Source organism: Pan paniscus, chromosome 6 (assembly GCF_029289425.2).
Source record: "Pan paniscus chromosome 6, NHGRI_mPanPan1-v2.0_pri, whole genome shotgun sequence".
In the NCBI taxonomy this organism is placed as follows: Eukaryota; Metazoa; Chordata; class Mammalia; order Primates; family Hominidae; genus Pan; species Pan paniscus.
Genome location: NC_073255.2, coordinates 161125627 through 161148828, shown reverse-complemented (window position 1 = coordinate 161148828; position 23202 = coordinate 161125627). Strand labels below are relative to the sequence as shown.

The 23202-nt window shown below is 36.0% G+C and overlaps 2 long non-coding RNA genes across 2 annotated transcripts in view; one reads left to right on the top strand and one right to left on the bottom strand.

Annotated features, from left to right (window-relative positions):
• The window catches only part of LOC117981093 (uncharacterized), a 69275-nt gene that overhangs the window by 17483 nt on the left and 28590 nt on the right, over positions 1-23202 (bottom strand). Inside the window, exon 3 of the long non-coding RNA XR_008626044.2 lies at positions 8781-8878. This is a non-coding gene — a long non-coding RNA (uncharacterized LOC117981093). The remainder of the gene's footprint in view (positions 1-8780; positions 8879-23202) is intronic.
• On the top strand, positions 7318-21488 carry LOC134730820 (uncharacterized). Its single transcript, XR_010112796.1, has 3 exons — positions 7318-7373; positions 8259-8952; positions 21161-21488. It is a non-coding gene; the product is annotated as an uncharacterized LOC134730820 (long non-coding RNA).

Genomic DNA, 23202 nt, shown 5'->3' with positions numbered 1-23202 from the left:
AAAGTGTTTAATACAGAGTCTGGCACTTAGTAAATGCTAAATAAAATGTTGACTGTTATTATGCTTTTATTATCTTATCTTTCTCTATGGATTGTTATTTTGTGGCAGGTTTAATTCACCAAAATTGGTATTTTATTCTGCACTTGTAGATTAACAAAATCTTTGAATACTTTTCCCGAATTGGATATTTCAACTTATCAATTAAGATATGTCAGTTGTTTGGCTGATAAGCAAATCAATATTTCCCTGAACTGCACATTCTGATAAGATGAGCACTGTGTTACAGAGTTTGCCTTCATTTATTCATTATTAATAAATTATTACCATAAATGACAAGGAATTTAGGAATAAAAATAGCATCAATTATATTCAAAGGATCTTGCAATCTAGAGGGAGAATCAAAATGCTGAACTGAATTAATGGGGGTTGTATGGTGATTCAAACTGATTCAAAAACTGTAAATAGTATCCGATGAGTCTCCCATTTTACAGATGCAGAAAGAGAATCTAAAAGTAAAACACATTATTCACAAAAGCCCTCTTGATCCTTCTGTAAAATCCATGGTCCCTCTGCTTCTGATTGCCAGAACTCTCCTCCTGACTTGTTTTTTTTAGCTTTTGCAACTACCTCAAGCCTACATCCTGCTTTGGAGCTATGGTATAGACAGCATTTGCTACTTTTGCTTATTCAGCATCTATTTCTCTTACTTTCTGGCAATGGCTTCCATTACAATGAAAAAGTAGAAATGTAAATTGCCTAAAAATCTAGTCAGAAAAGGAAGCCAACTAAAGTGACTCAGTTTCCAAAGTATAATTGGAACTTCTATATTAATTATTTTTTATGTTAATAGAATATTTTATTGTGGTAAAATATACATAACATAATATATACTATTTTAATCATTTAAGTGCACAGTTCTATGGCAAGAAGTATGTTTACATTGTTGTGCAACCATTACCACTTAGTAACTTTTTTATCTTCCCCAGTGAAAACTCTGTACCCATTAAACACTAGTTTTCCCTTCCTTCCCCTTCCCTCAAGCATTCTACATTCTGCATTCTGTCTCTATGAATTTGATTACTCTAGGTACCTGATATAACTGAAGTATTATAGTAAATGTCCTTTTGTGACTGGCTTATTTTACTTAGGATGTCTTCAAGGTTCACCCATGTTGTAGCATCTGTCATAATTTACTTACTTTTAAAGACTGAATATTGTATATACATCACATTTTGTTCCACTGCATATACATTACATTTTGTTTTTTCATTCATCTCTCAATGAACATTTGGGTTGCTTCCACATTTCGGTTATTGTGAATAATGCTCCTATGAACCTTGGTCTACAAATATCTGTTTGAATCTCTGCCTGTATTTATTTTGAGTATACACCGAGACGTAGAATTGCTAGATCACATGGTAATTCTATATACCACTTTTTTATGAATTGCCAATCCATTTTCCACAGTGGCTGTGCCATTTTATATTACTCCCAGCAATGCGCAAGGGTTCCAATTTCTCCCCATCCTCACCAACACTTTTTTCTTCTTTTTTCACAATAACCATCCTAATGTGTATCTAATAAAATATTTTCAGTGCAGGCAGAGACACAGTGTAATTTTTACATCAGATATGTAGATATAGAATATACATGCATGATGACATAAATATAACAAAAATCAGTAAATCTACTTACTACTTTATATTATATGCTAATGTTTTGACATGTTTATGATTTGGTGTTTGGTTGCTAATGTTATTTTATATATTTGATCTTATTTTTCATTAAAGGTATAAAATAGAGTCATAGTCCCTTTCTTATTTCATGGAATGCTAGAACAAGACGGACCTTCAAATGTATCTCTTGCTAATCCAATATGCTCACCTTACAAATCTGTGTTTTTCAAATACCTGGGACAAGAAAAGGTGGCAGCAAAAAGAGGCTTCTTAGTCTTCTCCTTGGGGCTTTTGCTCTTCACCATGACTGACTCTGAACATTTACAACACATAATTAAGTACAGATGGAGGTATGTAGGTTCGAGAATAAAGAAAACAAATCTAATTTTGTTCACGTGTTATTTTGCAAATATTTGTATTAACAGAAAGAAAAACTTAATGTGTAATGAGATCTTTACCTTCATGGAACACACAGGCATAAACCTGAAATTTGGAATGCTTGCAGCTGTGCAGAAGTTCATGGAGGTAATGCACATCCAATTGGCTTGAAAGGTTTTTATTAAAATACTGACTGGACTCATCTATGAGGCTGTGGCTACAACAGAAGTAAGAGTAAGATTCCTGAGATCAATCCCATTATAACATAGATTTTAGTTCATAAATTCGCAACTCTTTTTTAGACCACTCCCCAAAGGCTGTCTTTCATTTTCTCACTAAATTCACTGCAGTGACACTAAACCATCCCATTCATCTATCACCTGTCTCACCACTGATGTGATAAACCTCCACTTCCCTTCTGAGACTTTGACACATGGTAGACCTCCCTTTTCCACAATTATAATGTTCTTTTGGCCTCTTATGATTAGAATTTCTGATTATGCCCAATCTATGCAGCAAAACCCACATAACAACATACTAACTACTTTTAACCTCATTATAAATGGGACGTGCTTTAAGAAATGACTTTAAATTGGCATCATCTTGGAAAGGCAATGCCACATTCTTTTGATGTTGACAACACACTGTTCCCTTTTCCACGTCATGCCCATTTATATTAAAAAGTTGTTTTAACCCCAGAAAGGTAGCCTTGTCTTTGAAATGCTGTTTGCCTTGAAATCTAAAAGGCTTCATAAAGCTTCCCTAGGGTTATTCTATACGTGTCTTGATTCTAAAACACTAAATATGGTGATTACAGCAATCCAGATTCAGAATTTAGAGATTAAGTAAAAATGTGGTTTTCTACAAGGAAATAATGTCAACTTGAAATATAAGTTATTTGTCTCTTATATTTTATGAGAAAAACAAAGGTTACCTCACTCTTGAGGACCTAAGTACACATGCTGGTAACAAGGCCAATAAAAGAATAGAGGAGAATGGGATGTTTGGTCTCAAAATGATAGTTTTCCCCAAGTACTATAAGTTTTTATTTATTTTTATTGTTTTTATATAACTTGTTTGTATGACTGCTGTCTGCTCTATTACATTTTTTATAGAAATATTTCACCTTAACTAATGTGAATATCCTAGATAAAAAAAAATGATAATGCTAATAAGCATCATGCCAGAATTCTACAAAGTACATTTGTGACTCTATGTTTAAACCAGCGTTAAGACTGAATATAGATATTCCAATTGACTTGACTGTAATTCATATTCAGAAGTACTTTTAAAGTATTACATTACTAAAACAAAGATGATTTTAAAAAGAAACATCTTTTAATTTCTTGAAGAGATCAAGTTGCTTTACTTAAACAAGGTGGTTTTCTCTGCCCACAGGAAAAAGAGCCTGTTATTTGAAATGTATCTATTTTACAAGAAAGATCCTTTCCCTAGCCTTGAACCCATAGTACTAACCAACATTCAATTTCCTTGTAGATAAAGATTCTTAATATTTGAGAATAGTCCCTGACCTATACTAATCAGAATATCTGAAGTAATCAATGCCAGATGAAGGAAAAAGACAAAAAAAATCCCACTTTTTCTCAAAATCCCCAGATTGTAAGTACACGTTAAGAAGCGCTCTCATACACACAGGACACAGCTGATTATAGAACAGTGCCTTCAAAGCGTCATTGCTAATCACAGAAAGGCTCTCACAGACCAGGTAAGACAGAACCAGAAATATAACTCTAGAACTACGGAGACTAAGCATGTTGTGAGACATTAGGATACGCAAGTCAATGACACATTCTCTGCTCTCACAGATCTTACAGTCTTGCAGTATTGCACTAGGTGTGGAAAGTCTAGGGCATTTGGAGACATTTGTACCTAGAATCATGATCCTGGGTCAGAAATATCATTAAATAAATATCATGCCTCACATGCTAGTCTCATTGTAGTCATGGTGAATTATGAATCATGCCTCTGAAAACACATATACATTTACATCTTCATGCTTTTAAACATGATTTTATATAACATACTACTTTTATCTCATCTTACCCACCTAATTATCCTTTAAAGCAAAGCTAATTATATGTTCAGCATTGTAAAGAACCTAGTAATTGCAATCATCATATTATATTCTAATTACAAGTAATACTTCTCTGTGATCCTCTCCTTTAAAAATTGTCTGCCCATGAAAACAGACATGTAGACTAATAGAACAGAATAGATAGCCCAGAAATAAATCTACACATTTATGGTCAATTGATGTTCTATAAAGGTGCCAATAATGCACAATGTGGGAAAAAGGCAGTCTCCTCAACAAATAGTGTTGGGAAAACTGGCTATCCACAATGCAGAAGGATAAAGTTGGACCTTTATCTCATGTTATTAGTATATACAAAAATAAATTCAAACGGATTAAAGACTTAAGTGTAGGACCTAAAACTCCTGGAAAAAATCATAAGGAAAAGTTTCTTGTCATTGGTCTGAGTAATGATTTTTCTTAATACAACCCCAAAAGCACAGGCAACAAAACCAAAAATAGACAAATAGGACTGCATCAAATTAAAAGCATCTGCACTGCAAAGGAAGGAATGAACAGAATGAAGAGGCAACCTATAGAATGGAGGAAAAGGTTTACAAACCACATATGTGCTATGAAGTTAATATTCAAAATACAGAAATAACTCAAACAACTCAATAGCAAGAAAATAACTAACTCAATTAGAAAATGGCCAAAGGACCTGAATAGACATTTCTCAAAAGAAGACATAGAAATAGCCAATAAATATTAATATATGAAAAAATGCTTACCATCATTAATTATGATGGAAACGCAAATCAAAACTACAATCAGGCTGGGTGCAGTGGCTCACGTTTGTAACCACAGCACTTTGGGAGGCCAAGGTGGGCACATCACCTGAGGTCAGGAGTTTGTCTGGCCATTTCAAACCCCGTCTCTATTAAAATTACAAAAAAATTAGCCAGGAATGGTGGCATGTGTCTGTAGTCCCAGTTACTCGGGAGGCTGAGGCATGAGAATCGCTTGAACATAGGAGGTGGAGGTTTCTGTGAGCCAAGGTTGCACCACTGCACTCCAGCCTGGGCAACAAAATGAGACTCAGCCTAAAAAGAAACAAAAAAGAAACTACAATCAGATTTCACCTCACAGGCTGGAAGCGGTGGATCATGCTTGTAATCCCAGCACTTTGGGAAGCCAATGTGGGCAGATAACTTGAGGCCAGGAGTTCAAGACCAGCCTGGGCAATGTAGCAAAACCTTATCTCTACTAAACTTGCAAAAATTAGCCAGGCGTGGTGGTGCAGGCCTGTAATCCCAGCTACTCGGGAGGCTGAGGCATGAGAGTTGCTGGAACCTGGAAGCTCGAGGTTTCAGTGAGCCAAAATTGTGCCACTGCATTCCAGCCTGGGTGACAGAACAAGACTCTGTCTCAAAAAAACAAACCAAACAAAAATATCACCTCACACCTGTTGAATGGCTACTGCCAATAAGATGAAAGACAAGTGTTGGCAAGGATGTGGAGAAAACTCTTGCACACTCGTAGTGAGAGTATACATGAGCACAGCTATTATGAAAACAGTATGGAAGTTCCCCCCAAAATTAAAAAGAGGACTACCATATGATCCAGTAATTCCATTTCTAGGTACATATCTAAAGGAAATGAAATCAGGATGTCAAAGACTATCTGGACTCCCATGTTTATTGCAGCATTATTCACAATACTAAGATGTGGAATAATCCATCTCCATCAATTAATTAATGGATGAAGAACACAATGGAATACTATTCAGCCTTAAAAAAAGAAGGAAATTCTGTCATCTGTGACAACATAGAAGATCCTGGAGGACATTATGTTAAGTGAAATAAACTAGGCATAGAAGGATGAATACTACATGGACTCACTTATATGTGGAATATAAAGATTCAAATTCACAAGACAAGTAGGTATAATGATGGTTGCCAGGGGATGGGGATGGGTAGGAAAGGGGGGAAAACGGGAAGATGTTACTCAAAAGGTACAAAGTTTTAATTAGATGGGATGAATAAATCCTGGAGATCTACTCTACAGCATGGTGACTATAGCTAATAATAATGTATTGTATAGTTGAAAATTGCTAAAAGAGTAGTTCTTAAATGTACTCAGCACACACAAAAATATTCTGAGTGAGGTGACAGATAAGTTAATTACCTCGATTGTGGTAATCAATTTATAATGTATACATTTATTATTGTATACATTGTATACAATGTATACAACATCACATTGTATACAATAAATATATACAATTTTTGTTTGTCAATTATACCTTAAAGCTGGAAAGAGAGTAAAAATAATAAAAATTGTCACTCACCACTCAACATGCAAACACTAAGCTCCATGAGAAAAGGAGTCCTAATCGTCTTTTTTCCTACCTAGCCAGTGCCTGCCATAATGCCTGATGCTGAGGAAGTCACCATTTTCTTTCGTCACTTTCTGTGGAAGCAAGGCCTGCTATTCATTCATCAAATCACATCAAGAACCTTGTAGAGGCTAGTTGCCTTTAAGAAACACCAGGCTAGTGGTGGAGGCAGAAATATAAGAAGCTAATTATGATACTAGATGACAAATATTCATGGGAGAAAGGTGCTGAAAAATACTTAAAGAGGCAGAAATATGTGTAAGTTCTCAACCTAAGGAGGAGTGACTTTAACCTCGAGTGGTGGAATCAGTTGGTACTGACAGTGAAAGCTAGATGCCTACTTGGCTTCTATTAACGTTTTGTCAGCCTCCTCATCTGAGTTCTCTTCATAAATACTTCCTCCCATGTCATTCCTCTTCTCATACCCCGTGATCATCCCTTCTAACAACCCTGCATTCACCAGAGGAACTAGATTACCAAAACCAAGACACTAAGGAGAAATTTATTCATTAAAGAGATACTCTTAGAAGAAATAAAAATTAAGTCAATGGGAAGTGTCTTCAATATATATCCCATTGACTAGGGCAAAAGCAGAAAATGAGTAAAAGTGCATTCAAGGTCTAGGAAACGGTATATATGAAAGCATGGAAGTATAATTGTTCTTAAATCTGTAGTATGTCATTTATGATGGGTGAAACAGAACACAAAAGGGAGTGTTAGAACACAAGGCTGGAAATACAAACAGATGATAGAACAGGTGTTTGGGTTTCATTTGGTTGCCAGTGGGAACCGTTATAAAGTATAACTATGACAGTGAGGCAATCTGTGTTCTAAAAGAATGACTCTGGCAGTAGTGTGGAGGGTGGACTGGAAGGAGTATTTGCTGAAGGTAAGGAAAGAGTTCAGAAAGGTTTTGCAGGAATTCATGCAAAAAGTAATCCATTCCATATCCACTTGGTATATCCTGATATGTGGTAGGCGTTTAATAAATATTTTAACCAAATAAGTAAACTAGAACATGAAGTTCCTCCACAACAAAGATCCATGCACTGCATTTATAGAATTTAAACAAACAACTTATAATCTTAAAAGGAGGAAAGTGTTATTCTTTTATATAAAGGTAGACAGAAACTGTGTTCTGTTTATTTTTCTTCTTTTATAAAACCTCAATGCGGAAAGAACATTCAATTATTGTCCACAAACCTGTTGCTTGTCTACTTTGGATTCCCTGACTAACATCTCACCTGGCATTTAGAATTGCCTATCATGTTCAGCATGCTGCCAAAATTTTTAGACAACCTTAAACTTCAAAGCTTCTGCTTATTTTCATGAGGTTTCAATAAATACATGTTTGCCAAATACCAGAAAATATCCTCATCTAGATACTGTTGTGCTGCATTCCTCTGCAAAACGGAAACGAGGGTATTAACTAAATTAAAATTAATTAAAATGCTGGGTATTATTACCAGGATATTATAAAGCAGATGGATGAGCATATGTGATTAATTTTAATTTTCTGAAGATAGTACCTAAATAAGATGCTTTAATGCTTTAAGCCAAAAGTTATTTTAAAATACCATTGAACATGTTTATGTGTTTTCCCTTAATATATAACACTTAATTCTACTCTGAATTTCCTATACTCTGCTGAGAAAGTTGATAAATTGTTGCAATATATATGTCATTAATGATTTAATCAAATAATCGTAGAATATCAGATTCAAATCCAACTACGTTTCCCATGTAGAAATCTCTTCTACCACCTCCCTGACAGGATCATCTGAACTCTGCTTAGAATAAAGAAATAAGAGATTCACTCTTTTGTGAGGTTGCTGGATGTTGAACACAGTGGTCTGCAGCACAGATCAGATGCCCAGTCTTCTCGCTGCCCTGTGAGGCAACACAGGTCAGCCTGCTGCTTCTGTACCACAGCTCCTCAGATATTCAAAGAAAGGGGCTATGTTCTCCCTCAGTCTTGAAGCTGCTTAGGGGAGTATTTTATGGGAGTAAAGTCATTTCCAGAAGAATGAAAATGTGCCATCATGAAGAAGGAACAACTTTTTGTTCTCTTCCTGGATGTTGGGGTAAAGAGAGTTAAAGATACCCCAAAGCACAAAAGTCTACAATCCTGAGTGAGAAAAAGAGAATATACCATTATGATAGAGATAGGGGAAGCAAGTTAGTATAATGGAACATTCTCTATCTCAGAAGAAGGGAGAGAACATTCTATAAAACTCATTTTGCCCGTGACTCAACTGGCTGAGAAGCACTTTTGAAGTAGAAAACGGGAACTCACCAGGTTTCCAGTGCTCACTTGGTTGTGTTGTGTTGTGCCCGAAGTGTTGCTTCTTCTATGACCTGAATCAAGTGTTCTGCATTATTCCAATGTCAGACCTGCCAGAGGGCAAATTACCAAATCAACAGTCTCCTTGGATGATAAATCTCGAGCTCTTCAGCAGAACAGCAAAGTAAGCCTCCTGAGTTTGTGTTTCCATTTTAAAAATCAGTTAATAGACTTTTACTCAGGTTTTACATTTTCTAAATTCTAAAACATGCTTGATTTGCAATTTCTGAGACCTTTGAGAAACATGGTTTCCTGCCTAGAGAGTTTCACATATTACATTAATCAGCCTCCCTGGGTCAATATAATTAGGAAAATTAGTTGGTACCTTTATTTCTTGGCCTCTTCCTCTAGAGTCGTTTTACTTTGAAGCTTATTGTGTTTGCTTCAGCATTAATATTTAAATAATAAATATGAAATTCCTAGGTGAATTCACTAAGACATGTCTACAAAGTATTTTTAAAAACCTATGATAAATGCAGTATACAGCACCATATGAGGAGAGAGGCATCTGGAGTCAGCAAGATTAGCTGAACCAGGCCCGGTCATCAATAGAGTGACAAACACACACAAAAGAAAAATGATTAAGCCATCTTAACACATCTAATAATGATCTTGCCAAATTTCTATTGTGCTAATAGTTAACAATAATGTACTGTACATTTAAAAATTTGTTAAGAGGGTAGATATCATGGTATGTATGTGTGTTTTTCTTTCCTTAAGTATAAATCAAAAGTCCCATGCTGATTTTCAGGATCCCTTCTTAATATGTCTTATAAGGCTCTCCAATATTCTTGTGCCTCGCCTATCTCACCTATTGCCATTCCACGTTGTGCTATAGTCAAATTAACCTCTCTGATTCTTCAAATGTTCCTTATTCTCACAGCCTGGCTCCACTTTAAGATACCGACTTTACTCACCCTCCTCACCTCACTCCTAAGCTCATTTGCTGTCTGTTACTCATCCTCCAGGTTTCAAGTTATATATCTTTTCTCCATGATGCTTCTCCTTGAATTCCTTTAGACCAGACTACCTATTGTTACTGCTTTTTCTCTTATAACAATTCCAACATAATGGCAATAGCTCTGTACTACCATTGCTGCTTGACTTGTCTGCCTCCCACCCATCCTAGACTTGAAGTTAAGAATGTCTCTTTTCAGCCGGGCGCAGTGGCTCACGCATGTAATCCCAGGACTTTGGGAGGCTGAGGCAGGCGGATCACGAGGTCAGGAGATCAAGACCATCCTGGCTAACACGGTGAGGTTAACACATCCTGGCTAACAGGAGAACGGCCTGAATCCAGAAGGCGGAGCTTGCTGTGAGCCGAGATCGCACCACTGCACTCCAGCCTGGGGGACAGAACGAGACTCTGTCTCAAAAAAAAAAAAAAAGAATGTCTCTATTCATCTTTATACCCCAAGAACTTAGTCCAGCACCTGGCATAAAGTAGGGTTTCAATAAACATTTGTTTAATGAATGAATGAATTAATAGCAGAATGGCAATGAAAAAACACCTGTCTATGCTTTAGAAAACACAAATACTCTTCAATATTTTATTGAGTTTCAGGATAGCTCTCTGCCATGAGAAATCAAACTTTTTTCCTTACGCAGGTATTAATTTATGTAGTGTCCTGTGCTGACATTTATTATTGAACTAGTTGAATCATGAAAAAAAAGCCATCTAATCACAATTTATAGAGAGGACCTATTAAATGCTTAAATCTGTGAATTAAAGAAGTTTTTCTGTCTCTAAGCCATTTAGAGCGCAGAACAGAAGTCGAATACTTGGAGCAATATTGCAATATCTTAAGGTTTACAAAACAGTGTAACAAGCTTAGTAGCAAAATATTAACTGTTTATCACAACATCATTCTTCCCCAGTTCTAGCAACATATGTGTTTTCTGTTCCAATTATAAGTTTTCTTGCCTTTTAAGATCCTCCTCCTTCCTCTACTTTCTTTGGTTTACCTCATTGCTTAAATAGGCAGAAGTCTAGTTTTTGGATTTTTTTTTCTGAAAAGTTGGTTTTATGACTCACATAGAATATCAAGGAAGTACATGACCAAGGTTCAAGTAATTTTATAGGACATCTGATACTATTCTAATTCAAGAATATGAGCCAAAACTTTGCACTCATCTATTTTCACACTCTATAAAGATACTACCTGAAACTGTGTAATTTACAAACAAAAAAGGTTTAACTGACTCACAGTTCCACATGGCTGGAGAGGCCTCAGGAAAGTTACAATCATGGTGAAGGTGAAAGGGAGTAAGGCACGTCTCACATGGTGGCAGAAGAGAGAGTGTGCAGGGGAAAATGCCACTTTTAAACCATCAGATCTCATGAGAACCCTCTCACTATCATGAGAACAGCATAGGGGAAACCACCTCCATGATCCAGTTACCCCACAACAATCCCCTCCTCTGACACATGGGGATTACAATTAGAGATGAGATTTGGGTGGAGTCACAGAGCCAAATCATATCAAACTTGAACTTTATTAATTATCAGAGTTGCAAGAGGAACTGGACGAGAGCTGTCCAATGAAAGATCTAAGGCATAATGCAGGAGAAGATGTTTTGTTAGTCCTAAATTACTTTGCAAATTTAAACATAATATATTCCTTAATTCTTAAAAATATTCCCAAAGAGAATGATCTGTCCATGAATATCTCCCTATTATAGAAGAATGTGAAAATTTGAAATTGATTGAGTGAAGATAAGGATCAGTGAAGATAAGTAACAAATGGCAGTGTTAGGATGAAGGAAGGGGAAAGTATGTCAAGTAACCAAGAGATAAAGACGTTGTAAGGATTCTCTATGTGAATATTAAATTTCATTAAGGATTATGACAAACAAAATTGAAGAGAGTACCAATGAGCCTGGAACTAATATCTTGATAGTGCAAGTCAGGTAGCCTAAGCTTCAGTGACATAGCTAGGAGGAGAAATGGATGGCTTAGTTCTTAGGGAGAAGTAATGCCTTTAAATTTATTTGTATTTTATTATACCTAACAACTCATCTACATACATGTGAGAAATAATTCATAGAAACACATCTATGAAGACAGTGTGTAGTCCATGTTTTGGGATTTATGCAATAATCTGGGGAGTCTATGCAATAACTAGTATGACGTATTTCCAAAAGGTAGAAAATAACTATACTGTATCAGCTCAGTTTGATATCCCAATTGAATTATGCATAGGAGATGACAGAAGGTGTACCAAATTGTAGACCATTTGAGTTGATCTTTGAATAAGATTTAATTCTATGTCTCTTCTTTCATAATTTTTAGGTATTTTTCTAAAATTTGAGTTTAAAAGATCTTCTTGTTTTTCATTTATTTAATGCTACTCTCTAGTTTTTCCTAACTGGAATTATTTTCAAGATGTTCAGAATTTCATTTTTTTTTAAATTTTGGTTCAATTGTCAGATGTTTCCATTCTGAAAATCACTCCGTTTACCTGTACCTTTCTTCATTTAGGCCTTTCCATATGCCAGTCTTCTGATTATTTGCTTAGTTAACCTCTCCTCCTCCTCTTTCAAACCTCATCCCAAAATATGTCTTCCCTAACTTTGCAGTCTCCAACTAGGTCATCAGATTAAATGCACTTGCAGCATGTACCTTTCTTTCCAGCATTTGTCAGCACCAGAACTAAATGTTTAAGGGAGTAATTTGTTTGTTATGTTCTATATTGACTACCCTACCATCTTTCCAGGACCAAGCATAGTACTTTATATAGAGTAGGTGCTCAATGAACAATTACTGGATCAGTGAACAGATGCAAGAATGAATGAATAGCTTAACATAGGAAATACTATTTATCCATTAAGAATGATATCACTAAGTAAAAATAAAATTACAGAGCACCAATTTTCCTAATAAAAACAAAAATTAAATGTCAAAATATCTATAAAATGTTAAAAATGATTATGACCAATAAAATTAAGACAATTCCAAATTTATATAATTGTATAACTTTTTAAATACATTATTTTCAAATTAAAATAAAATGACTTAATCTAAAAATATAAACTTTGATTTCTATTTTTAAAAGCCTTTTTCTTCATTTGATATCTATTATTTATTTGAATATTTGAAATGTTCTTTCTTTAAATCTGGCTTTAACTGCAACTATCATGTTATAGTGATATAAGGCTTTTCAGTTTCCAAAGTTTACTTATCTACCTTAGCTTATTTGACCTCCACAAAAACTATATGATATATGCAGGACAGGTCTTTTTCCCATTTTACAGATGAGTCTGTAAATACACCTTTATAGCAATGTTTACTAATGTCTTCCCTTTCTATTTCTATATTCCTCTAAGGTTTTTATTACAAAAGAGTATTTATTTATCATATCTATATCAAGGAAGGCAAATGCTCATATTACTTCACCTACTCTTTAAGAAATGAGGTTGTCAGAAAAGTAGGTCAATATTTTATCTTATCCTCCTCTTTAAGCATCTTACAGGAACTATTCAGAGAGTTGAAATTCCCATAATTATTAAATTTTTCATCATTCAATAAATGCTTACTGAGTACTTAAAATGTGTTAGGTACTGCAGTCATAATGATGAAACATTTACCCTGGCTTCATAGAATTTGCAGTTTAGAGTACGATAAACATGTAAGGAAATAAATGATAACCAAGTTTGAAGAAAACTAAAGTGGAAAAAACAGATTCAATGAATGTGAATAATAATAAGGATACTTTATTTAGATTGGGAGGCTGACTAAAGTCCTTTCTGAAGTATGAGTGAGAATTACCTAGGTGAAGAGTAAGGAGGGAGGGCATTTCAATCAGAGAAAACAGCATATACAAACACCCTGAGGCAAGAAAAAGCTTGGCCCATTTGAGGAACTGTAAGAAGGGGTTGCTGGAGCAGAGAGTAAGAGCAAGAGTGTCACAAGATGAAGCAGGGGAGAGAAAATAGAGCCTTCTCTTCCTGTTAAATGAGCTTTTGTTACTGTCTTAGTTTGTTTGTGCTACTATAACAGAATACCACAGACTGGGTAATTTATAAACAATAGAAAGGTATTTCTCACAGCTCTAGAAGCTAAGAAATACAAGATCAAGGCGCCGACAGGTCTGGTGTCTAGCGAGGGTTGCTTTGTGCTTCCAAGATGGTGCCTTGACTGCTACTTCCTCTGGAGAGGATGAAGGCTACGTCCTCACAAGGTAGAAGGAGCAGAAAGGCCAAAGAGGACAAATGCTGTCACCTCACATGGCAGAAGTGCAGAGGAGAATGAACCCACTCCCAGGGTCCTTTCCATAAGGGTCTCTAATTCCATGAGGGGTCTGCCCTCATGACTTAATCACCTTTAGGCCCTACTTTTTAATACTATTACATGGGCAATTAGGGTTTAACATATAAACTTTGGGGGACATACTCAGACCTTAGCAGTTACATCCGCAAGAATCAGCCTATGATGTCTCAGTCTTCACTATGATGCATTAGCCTTCATCATGAGCTCTTTCTGTCAATTTTCTGTAATAACTGTAAGAAATAAGTTAATTTCCTACATTTAAAAGGCAACTTCAAATTGTATACTATATTAATTCTGTGCACTGTATAGAAGAAAATATGGTTGTTAATATTGAGATGTAGGAGGGTACTTCTAAATTGACAAATTAAATTATTATTTATCTTAAATTTTTACAGTTTCCTAGAATCTTATCTATAATTGTACCTATAAAGTTGATAATAAGTAATTTTCTAATGAAGGAATCAGGTAACATGTTTATGACTAAATGATAGAAATTAATAATTGTCATGGAAATTCCATAGCTAAAGGATCCCATGGCAGATCTTTGGAATGTAAGAAATACTATCTGATTATTTCTTGTGAGTTTAAACATTTTTTATTGGACATCTCATCACATATCATCAATAAACCTTTGCTTGTTTATAACAGTGCAAAATTGATTTGTGCTATAAGCACAAAATCATACGGCAAGCAGAATATATGGCACTTAAGAGAGTGTGGCTTATCAGGATGAATGAGCTAGAGAGAACAGTCATTTCTATACAACTGAATCCATATAGAAGATGAGAGTCCTGAGAGAGAATGCATCTAACCTAGGGGAGAAAGAACCTATTGCTTTCCCTTGCAAAATGAAGCCAGAAAAGAGAGAGGTACAAATACAATCACAGAAATAATGATATCGCCAGAGGCCTATGTGAAAGCTAAACTGAAAAGCAACAGACGCATCACAGAGAAAATGGTCAGCAGTGTTATACTCAATTCATGCATTTTTTTGTCCACATGTTAGTGGAGGAAAAAAAAACTGAAAAATGCTTACTGAATTGAATTTAAAGATAATTTGGGGTGATCTTATAGGCATAACTTCACAATAAAAGAACTCAAAATTTAGACACACACATATTTGGATATTTATTTAACTGGACCAGTTACATAACTGACACATAGCAGTTTAACAGTTAACTGACTGTTACATAGCAGTTAACAGAATATTTACTTTTTCTGTAGACTGTAAAATGACTTTAGCATTCTGGATCCATCATCAATATGACATATTTAAAAAATTTCAGATTTCAAAAGCAACAACGTTAGGTTAAACAGGAGAATCTTGATGGCTCAAGCACCGTAAGTCTTGCTTCAAGTATACTTGGTGTTGCTATTCATTATATTTGCAGTGTACAATTTTTCTTTTACAAGAAATGAGTACATTTCAAAGACCATTGTTGCATGTGAAGATTTATTCTCTAAGGACATAAAATTCATGCAATGTTCATAACATGCCTATTTGTTATTTGAGAATTAATTTTAGTTAAACTTTCTGAGTTTTGATAAGTCAATTTTGGTTACAATTTTGGAATGTTCTAATATTCTGTGATAAATGACCTCAACATAATTATTTTTAAGGAAGACTGTCTCCACAAATCTTACACAAATATCACATAGATCTTTTGGGTAAAGTTAGCTAAATTAATTCTACAATGCAATGACTGAAATTTAGATTTCCTTAATTATAAAATTAAAACGTATCTATTTATTTTAAAATTATTTCGTACTAGACAATGCCCACATTATAAATAATTTTCTTAAAGAAATATGAGTGTATATGTGTAATTATATCAATATTCTGTATAATATCTATCTTATCTACTTTTGTTGATAATTTTTTTTTTTTTTTAGATGGAGTCTTGCTCTGTCGCCCAGGCTGGAGTGCAATGGCACAGTCTCAGTTCACTGCAACCTCTGCCTCCCGGGTTTAAGTGATTCTCCTGCCTCAGCCTCCCAAGTAGCTGGGACTACAGGCATGTACCACCACACCTGGCTATTTTTTTTTTTTTGTATTTTTAGTAGAGATGGGGTTTCACCGTTTTAGCCAGGATGGTCTCGATCTCCTGACCTCATGATCCACCCACCTCAGCCTCCCAAAGTGCTGGCATTACAGGTGTGAGCCACTGCACCCAGCCGATAATCCTTTTTAAGAAATCTTTCCAGCTGTTTCACATGCTTTTCCACTAAGACAATTAAGCTATTTATGAAGACAGTGAGTCCAAGGCTGTATGCACAGGGCAGAGTCTTAGGGAAATCCCCAGAGCCAAGCATCTGTGTGGCACTGGCTCAACCTTCAGTGATGCCCTTGCACTCTAGGAAGAAAAGTTCACTTTGTTTTTTTAAAACATACTGATCATTACCATTTCTGATTAGTGACAGCAGAAACTTATTTGCAAACATAAGAAACATAGGACAATGTATTAATAATTGTGAAATTTAAATAAGTTTATACTTATACTTCCTAATGCCCTACTTTTCTGTTCCTTAATTCAGAAAAGCCAAGTGCTCTTAGCAACTTTGCATGTAGTGTTCATGTCTGAAGTTACAAATTTTGATAGGATCTGTTTAACATCATTATGCCTTTTGAGATTGGTATTTTAATTAGTAAGCTATTTTTTTCCATGAATCCTAGTGAGATAGCCATGCAGACAAACCTTAGATCATTAGCCTCGCACACTCAGTTGATTAGAGAACACAGCTCTAATGTGAATAAGGTCTTTAAATTTCCCAGATGCCAGTTATCTCTGTTCTAAAGGCACAGTCTATACTAAAATAATAGCAAGTGTTCTCATTATGCGTACTTTTTGCTTTAAGGTAAACCCGTTGATAAAATGAGGATAAGAGAGCTCAAGCCTATCAGCATGTATTAAAAGGCAACTCAGCTCAAACATTCTTCCAACAATGGATGAGAATATTATCTTCACATAGATAAAAACGAGCCATCATTGGTGTCAGCCTCTTACAATTAGATCCATTAATTATCACCTGCTTCTGCTGGAACAGTTATATATCTATAAAATTATATTTGTGGGAGGCCAGGCACGGTGGCTCACACCTGTAATCCCAGCAATTTGGGAGGCTGAGGTGGGTGGATCATTTGAGGTCATGTGTTCAAAACCAGCCTGGCCAATATGGTTAAACCCCATCTCTACTAAAAGTACAAAAAATTAGCTGGGCATGGTGGCACGTGCCTGTACTCCCAGCTAGTCAAGAGGAGAATTGTTTGAACCCAGGAGGCAGAGGTTGCAGTGAGCCAAGACCACGCCATTGCACTCCAGCCTGCGTGACAGAGAGAGACTCCGTCTCAGAAAAAAAAAATTATCTTTGTGGGGAAGAGGGGTAGAAAAATGAGAAAGACACTGTATTAGGGAAAAGGACATAGTAAGGTTAGAATAGGATGAAACTTAAAAATCTTGTCTTCTCATTATACATAAGACTGCGGACTGGAAAAATGAGCTGAGTGACTTATCCACTATCATTAGGATTACAGGATATATACATACATATATACACTTGGTTTCATATATATATGTTTCATATATATGTTTCATATATGTTTCATATATATAGTTTCATGTATATATGTTTCATATATATATATATGTTTCATATAAATATATGAAACCAAGTGTCTCTAATAGTTAATTTTGAGTGTCATCTAGGTTAGGCATGGTACCCAGATTACGTTGCCAAACATTATTTTGTATGTTTTTGTGAGGACATTTTGGATGAGACTGACATTTAAACTGGTGGACTCTGAGTACAGCAGATTACTCTATGTAATGTGGGTGGGTTTCATTCAATCAATTGAATGTCCAGATTAAAAAAAAAAAGAACTGTCCTACCCTCAACAAGAGTGGATGCTGCAGCAGAGTCCCTTTGGATTTGAATTGCAATATCATCTTTTCTTGAATCTCCCGCCTGACAGCCTTCAGACTGCCTCCCCATCTTGAAGAATTTGGACTTGCTGGTTTCCATAATTATGTGAGACAATTCCTTAAAATAAATCTATCTATATATTCATCTATATCTATATCTATATCTATATCTATATATCTATATCCGTATCTATCTATCTAGCTAGCTACCTACCTACCTACCTATCTACACATTCTATTGTTTCTGTTTCTCTGAAGACCTTTGACAGTGTCATAAATTACATGTACTTACAAATGAAAAGAATGGGCAAAATATCAAATGTCTGCCTTTAAAAGTTTTTTTGTTCTTTGTAATGAATTAATTGTATTTATATCCTGATGTAGTCTCCTTCTGAATAGATAGTTGCATATGGATATAGAGAGATTTATTTCAATATTTTGGATAGGACTTTCAAAAACCACAATAATATGCATTATACAAAGGATGAAATTTCCCATTACACCACTCTCCTGAGTTACGAACTAACTTGTTTTTCTTCTCTTACTGTGAAGTATTCAACTTGACATTCCAAAAACAGACTGCATAATTGTAAAGCCATTAATTTTCTAAGAACACACAAAAATATTGTCTTTTTATTACAATGAACAAGAGTCAGTGTCTTTAGCCTATATTGAGTGCGCAAATCACATAGATATATATGGTTATTCATCCCTCCTGCCTGTTCCTATTCTTAGTCAACTGCTCTTCCTTTGAAGCATATCTCAAGCTTCACCTTGACCATGCCATTTTCCTATTGACTATAGTTCATGTTGGGATATCTCTTCAAAATCCTTTTTACATTAGTACTTTATTTCCCATTGCTTTCTAACTTTCTGAGCCACCCAATATAGTATTTAACCTTATAGGTTTTACTCTTCAAGATAAAGAGAGGTAGAAAGCCTTAGAACATTGTATTAGTCCATTTTCACTCTGCCGATAAAGACATACCCGAGACTGGGCAATTTACAAAAGAAAGAGGTTCATTAGACTTACGATTCCACATGGCTGGGGAGGCCTCACAATCATGGTGGAAGGTGAAAGGCATGACTCACATGATGGAAGACAAGAGAAGAGAGATGTACAGGGAAACTCTCCTTTTTTAAAAACCATCAGATCTCGTGAGACTTATTCACTATCATGAGAACAGTAGGGGAAAGACCTGCCCCCATGATTCAACTACCTCCCACTGGGTTCCTCCCATAACACGTGGGAATTCAAAATGAGATTGGGGTGGGGACACAGCCAACCCATATCAAGCATGTGCCTGAGTGACTTTGTCCTCCAGGAATTAACTGTACTATGAGTGGTCATTGTAGGACTCTGAGGACAGCAGAAACATGATTACAGAAACAACAAATCTGGGCTCTTTTCCTAAAGAACGTAATTGTATGCAAGACACAAGAAATCCAAAGATTTATGGGGGTAGTGGCATGTCCCTTATTCCAGCACCTGAAAGCACCATGTCTTAGAATGTGACGATAATCAGGGTTGAAATACTCCACACGGGCTTTCCCCTAAGCAATGTCTTAAATCTTGTACACAGAGGGAGGGATAAGAAAGCTGTAACATTAAAGGGCCTTGCCTTTTGAAGCAAGGAAATCTCAGGGAGCTGGGAAGAGATATCACTATCAAAATTTGTATGACTGTTTGAAGTCAGTTTTCCAAAGGAGAGTAAAAACAGAATACTTTTAAGGGACTCATTAAGTCCTTGGAAGAGCAGACTGGCAGGGCAATATTTTTCAAGGCCGGGCAATTTTCAGTGCAGTGCAGATAGGAGCTCCAGTGGTCTCTTGAGGGTCCAGCAGAAAGCTAACGGGCAACCAACAAGGAACAGGATGTGAGTGGTGGAGTGGGAGGACATAGGGTGGAGGTGGGAAGGAGGCAATAGCAAGATCTCCCACTAGGGGCAACACTGAGCCACATATATTAAAGTAACTGTTGTATGAAGAATCAGTAGTGGCCAGTAGAATGCACTAGTATGGTGAATGATGGATTGTAAGGATCTAAATTGGGGAAAATATGATGTAAATTCAGACAAAAGTAGGAGAGAGAGAATGTTGATAAAATTTATAGGCTTGTCCCAAGCAACATGCAAAGAGCTCTTGGAGAGGTGAGGCAGCCCAAGGATTCCTGTGCAATAGATTTCACCCCAGTCCCCAGGCTTTTCTGTTCTTAAAAAGACTCCTTCTCTGGAAAGGCAAAAATATTTTAAGGCCTAACACTACCTTCCAGCTCTGCGATTCCAGATGTTTCAGGAAAAGTATTAGAAGAAAAGCATCAAACCCTTAATTAATCCAGTACTTTCTTTTCTTTTAGGAAAATGCAGCTCTTTTTATTTGCTGCTCTCTGTTTCTCCTTGAGAAAATGAGGCATGATTACTGAAGTGCTTCTGAAAGAATTCCATTGTCTTGCATTTAGAAATCCTGTGTGTGGAATTCAGTAAGGGTTATGGAAGAGAAAACTCACTTTTCAAAGTGTGCCTTGTTTGCATGACATTCATGTAGATCACTCAGTATCAGTTATCCTATTACCCACAGCTGCTCACTTCACATTATCTCATTGCCATGTCAACATCCAATTCACAGCAACCTGCTTTCTGGTCTCGTTCTTTTTAGGATAATTTGTTCTGAAGTGACAAGTAAGTACCCCTGACAATGGTTCCGGCTCTTCATCAGCGTGTGGTTGTGGGACTCAATATTATGGCAGGAATAGAGTCAGTGCACACACCTCAAAGAGGGAAATGTGATTACCTTTAACATAAGACATTAAGCTTTGCCTAATGGCATCATCACATCTCCCATCAACTTCCTGTTTCTCCTTCGAATTTATGAAATATTCCATAGAACTTAGATATGTGAAGTGTAGAATATTTTAAAGACAAATAGTCATTAAGTTTCTGGACACAAAAAAAGTCTAAAAATACAAAAAGTCTGAAAAGTTTTTAAACACAAAAATCACCGGAATCAGTATAACTGGTAAAACATTTCTCATGTTTAAGAACTTAAATAATATTGATTATAAATGTATAGATTTTTTTATATTTGTGAAATGGTGACTTCCATCTTGTTCATACTCCTTTGTGCTATCTTTCACTGTGATGAAGCCAGCTGCTATTCTCTGAGCTGCCTCATGGAAGGGCCCAACTGGCAAGCAACTGAGACAAGCAATCGTCAGAGAAGAATGGATGTACCCCATCCAAGGTCCTGCAATGAACTTGAATGATCCTGCAATCTCAGAATTGAAAGAATCCTATCAAAAACAAAGAACTTATGAGCACATACTGTACAGTAGAACTTGAGATGACTGCAGCTCTTGTCTGCACCTTGAAGATTTGCAAGAGTCCCTGAACTGGAAGACCCCACTAAGCTACGCTCAGTTTCCTAACCCACTGTAACTGTAAGATAATAAATATTATTCTTTTAAGCTTCTAAGTTTTAGGGCATTTATTACACAGCAATAGATAAATTATACACAGGCCATAAAATGTCCCTTGTGGATATTAATATCTTCCATCTCTGAATGATACCACTCGTTTTGTAAGTTAATCATTAATTGTCTTGCATTGTTTACTTAGTGTTAATTGGTCATGTTCAAATGATGTTCTACAGGGCCCTAAGGAATATATGTGTATGAATATGTTTGCTTTTTATATGCAGTGTGAGTGTGTGATTGGGGTGAAAGTTTAAATAAAGAAGTTAGGTAGACAGGGCTCTGAGTGCATTTTTTCTACCTCAGCAAGAACAGTTTCTCTTTTATCTGCTAAATGTATTAGGTTGGTGCAACAGTAATTGTGATTTTTGCATTGTTGAAATTTGCAGATTGATATCGGAATGTGTTCTTAAATAAATGTGGTTATGCTATATATCATTTTAATGTGCAGTTCTCGCTTTATGTTTTTTGGCTAATGACCTGTTACTTACTGTTTATTTTACATTTATTTTAGACTATGGAAATGATGATAGACAAAAAGCAAAATCAAGTGATTTTCTTATTCAAGTTCAAAATGGATCATAAAGCAACAGAGACAACTCACAACATCAATAATGCATTTGGCCCAGGAACTGTAACGGGCATACAATGCAGTGGTAGTTCAGTAAGTTTTGCAAAGGAGTCGAGAGCTTTGAAGATAAGAAGCGTAGTAGCCGGACATCAGAAGTTGACAATGGTCAGTTGAGAGCAATCATTGAAGCTGATCCTCTTACAACTACACAAAAAGTTGCCAAAGAATTCAACGTCGACCATTCTATGGTTGTTTGGCATTTGAAGCAAATTGGAAAAGTGAAAAAGCTCAATAAGTGGGTGCCACATGAGCTGACCAAAAATTTTTTAAAAATTGTCATTTTAAGTGTTGTCTTCTCTTATTCTGTGCAACAACAACAAACCATTTCTCAATCAGATTGTGACATGCAACAAAAAAATAGATTCTATACGACAACTGGTGATGACCAGCACAGTGGTTGGACCAAGAAGCTCCAAAGCCAAATTTGCACCAAAAAAAAGCCATGGTCACTGTTTGGTGGTCGGATGCCAGTCTGATCCACTACAGCTTTCTGAATCCCAGCAAAACCATTACATCTGAGAAGTATGCTCAGCAAATTGATGAGATGTGCTGAACACTGCAATGTCTGCACCCGGCACTGATCAACAGAAAGAGCTCAGTTCTTCTCCATGACAACACCCAACTGCACATCGCACAAGCAATGCCTCAAAATTTGAATGAATTGGGCTGTGAAGTTTTGCCTCATCTGCTATATTCACCTGACCTTTCACCAACCAACTACCACTTCTTCAAGCATCTCAACAACTTTTTGCAGGGAAAATGCTTCCATAACCAGCAGGATGCAGAAAGTGCTCTCCAAGAGTTTGTTGAATCCCAAAGCGTGGATTTTTACACTACAGGGATAAACAAATTCATTTCTCATTGGCAAAAATGCATTGATTGTAATGGCTCCTATTTTAATTAATAAAGATGTGTTTGAGCCCAGATATAATGATGTAAAATTCACAGTCCAAAACTGCAATTACTTCTGCACCACTAGAATATGGCATAGTGCTTCACTGAGGAGAAAAGGTGCTATTGTAAAAACATTTTTAAATTACTGACTTAAATGTTTTGGGGCTTTATGTCTTATCCACCATTAAACT